The sequence below is a fragment of the Euprymna scolopes genome, chromosome 42 (assembly GCF_053919585.1).
Source record: "Euprymna scolopes isolate OS-2025 chromosome 42, ASM5391958v1, whole genome shotgun sequence".
NCBI classification, from domain to species: Eukaryota; Metazoa; Mollusca; class Cephalopoda; order Sepiida; family Sepiolidae; genus Euprymna; species Euprymna scolopes.
The window spans coordinates 15,581,716-15,584,937 of NC_136523.1; the positions used below are offsets into that span (position 1 = coordinate 15,581,716).

At 40.3% G+C, this 3,222-nt stretch overlaps 1 pseudogene; it reads right to left on the reverse strand.

Moving 5' to 3' along the window:
* Nucleotides 1-2,739: 2,739 nt before the first annotated feature.
* Nucleotides 2,740-2,858, reverse strand: LOC145267239 (5S ribosomal RNA; annotated as a pseudogene).
* Nucleotides 2,859-3,222: the final 364 nt, after the last annotated feature.

Genomic DNA, 3,222 nt, shown 5'->3' on the forward strand with positions numbered 1-3,222 from the left:
CTAGTCCCCTTTGAAGTAATCTCCTCCGGCTGCAATGCATTTGTTGTACCCTTCCAACAACTTCTTGAAGACTCTATAAAAGTCCTTTTGTGTGAAGGTGTCGATGACCTTTGTCACAGCCTCATTCATCTCCTCAATTGTCTTATAATGACAGCCTCTAAAGTTTTCCTTGAGCTTAGGGAATCACTAAAAGTCAAAGGGAGCAAGGTCTGGACTATAGGGAGGGTGAGGAACTGTCTTGATGATCATGACAACGTCTTTCTTTCTGATCTTCTCTGAGCACCCTTTGGACAAACTTCAGACAAATCTTCCGCAAATTCAGTTCTTCGTGAATACAGTTCTCACACTGATATCAAACTGTTCACTTATTGTCTCCATAGACACACGACAGTCTTTATCCACGAAATTCTTTATTTGGCCAATCAACTCTAGTGTTCTGACTTCCATACTCCTCCCACACCTCTCATCATCCCTCACAAACTCCTTGCTTGACTTCCTTGAATCTCTAATGCCACTCAAAAACTTCTCGATTCATGCAAGATGGTCCAAAAGCAGTTTGAAGCATTCTATACGTTTCTGTGGCATTTTTTCCAAGTTTAAAACAGAATTTTATTGCATATCGTTCTTCTAAAAATTTGAAATTCATCAGCTGTGACAATCAAGATCTAGTAGAGTGTATTCCAATTCCTGCTGTAGCTGTTCATTTGAACCTGAAATCATAAAAATTGGTCAGTCATCTCATAAGATGTATAACAATAACTTACTGAATTTTCAAGAGTCCACAACTATTTTAAATGGAGGTACAACAAGTATGAAAACTTCGTATAAGTCCTGGTCAAAAAAGTGACTTTTCTCCAGACTTTACTAGCTGCACCTGTCTGCTCACTCTCCCTTCAGGCCAAGCATAGAGGAGGTAAAAAGGACACTATGACTCACAAACCAGCTTTATAAGCATTAATTAAAATGAGAGACAAACAACAGAAACTGATAATCGGAAACAAGCAGGAACCAACAACGATGACAATGATATTTTGACCAAGTTTTGTGACAACTTGTCAAGCGATGAGAAAAAGACATGTAAATACAATCAAAGAGGAGATAACTCCGAGTCACCCAATCCTAAAAACACACATCATCAGTTAACAGACAAAGCGAGCCAACTCCAGATTACCTTTCCTTAGATTACTGAAATAAGTGTCAAAGGGAGACAACTCTTTAAGCATTAAAAACCCAGCAACATTGATAAATTTCCAATATTGGAAGACCTCATTAGTTTGACCAATATTTAAAAATAGTGGAGATTGGTCTTTCTGCATCTCAGCACAAACCAATTAGTCTCCTGTGTGTGTGTGTCATGGGTAAGTTGTTTGAATCCGTGTTAAATAAAGAAATTGTCAACCACCTCAGTGAAAACTTGTAATATGGTTTCTGTCTGGCGATGTCATTACGATCTATGGCAACACTTCAAAGACCAACAATGATCAAGATCTGAGTCGCTCTCCTCAGACCTTGATCACGTGGTACAATGGGGTAAAAAGTGGCTGGTTAATTTTAACGCATCCAAAACCAAGCTTTTATCTTCCCACCATAAATGCTCTGATCCCCCACTTACCCCCCATCCTCCTCCACATTGATATGAATGGCTCTGATTTAAAAGAGGATCCCTGTTTTGACAAACTTCTGGGTCTGACTTTCACTCTTGACCTAAAATGGAAGACTTACATCAAATCTGTTTCCAATGTCGCTGTGTCATTCTACTGCAATCCTCTACCTGTATAAAAGTCAAATACATCCGAAATAGTGCTGCCATATCTGGGGAGAAACCAATTGAAGCACCCTATCCTGCCTTGACAGTGTTCAAAATGGTTGCGTTTATTACTGCTCTAGAAGGTATCTAACTTCTGACACAATCCTCTACTTGTATAAGAGCCAGATCTATCTCTGGGCAGGTCTTTATTTATCCCTCTTTCTCTCAAATCCATCATTTTCACTTCTTCTCATGTTTTCCTTGGTCTTCCGCTGCCAGCATGTAAAACACAACATAAAACTGAATCTGTTGATGAGGTTAGAGGTTATTGCAACCGAAACATGAAAAGGGAGAATAGTAGTCGGAATGATCCAAGTTATCAGTTCTCATCGCAAAAATGGAAGATTGACATCAAATCGGTTGCTGGAAAAATGGTTGGATCATTCTATTACTCCAGAAGATATCTCACTCCTGATGCGATTCTCTTTTTATAATAGCCAGATACGTCCTAAAATGGCATGCTGTTGCCATATTTGGGTAGGAGCTGCTCAAAGCTTCCTATCTTTCCTTGACAAAGTTCAAAATCGGCTTCGTAATCTAGTAGGTGATGCTTTTTTTTTCTCACCCTGCTACTTTTTTTTTCCCTCAGAAGAGATGTTGCAAGTCTGTTTCTGCTCTATCGTTTTTTTCATGACAAGTGCTCATCTGAACTTCAATCTATGGGTCCCACACCCCCTTGCCAAACTTTCACAAAAAGATCCTTGTCGAGCTAAAATGACCATCAATTTTCTCCCACTCTCTAACAGTGTGTGTGTGTTTGTGTGTGTGTGTGTGTGTGTGATGGCACTAACCCTATCCGGGTTTAACCAGCTTCCTCCGAAAGAGGGAGTTTCATGGGAGTATGAAATTCTCAAGCGGTCCCCAGTCGCATGAATATCCCCGTCAGGGGAGATGACGACGTTAGGTTTTTGCAACTCTTGCAGGGAGGTGTCGACATACAGCGCCTGAAATTCCCAAATTGGTCACCCATTTTAGTACTGACCTGGCTCAATGTTGCTTAACTTCGGTGATCTGATGGGAACCGGTGTGTCAACGTGATTATGCCGTATTCTTAGAAAGTGCCTAAACCTAAACACAAATTCCATCAACAAAGCTTCTTTCCTAGAACTACCTGCCTGTGAAACTTTGTCCTGCTGATCTGCTTTCCAGTTGACTGCAACATGGTCGTCTTCAAGTCCAATGTAAAAAAGTTCTTGTTGAGCCGACCTCCTCCCCTCTAAAAATCCATTCCTACCCCCATTTCCACCATCAATTATTAATATGCTGCTATCCCATTGACTATTGTACACTCATTAACCCTTATCCTCAAGTGGCTTTCAGGCCTTGATAAGAGGGGATTCCCGTGTAAAAAAAAAAAAAGGTTACAATGGTACCCGTTTTTGAATAACAGATTTGTAAATGAGAAAAACGTCTGA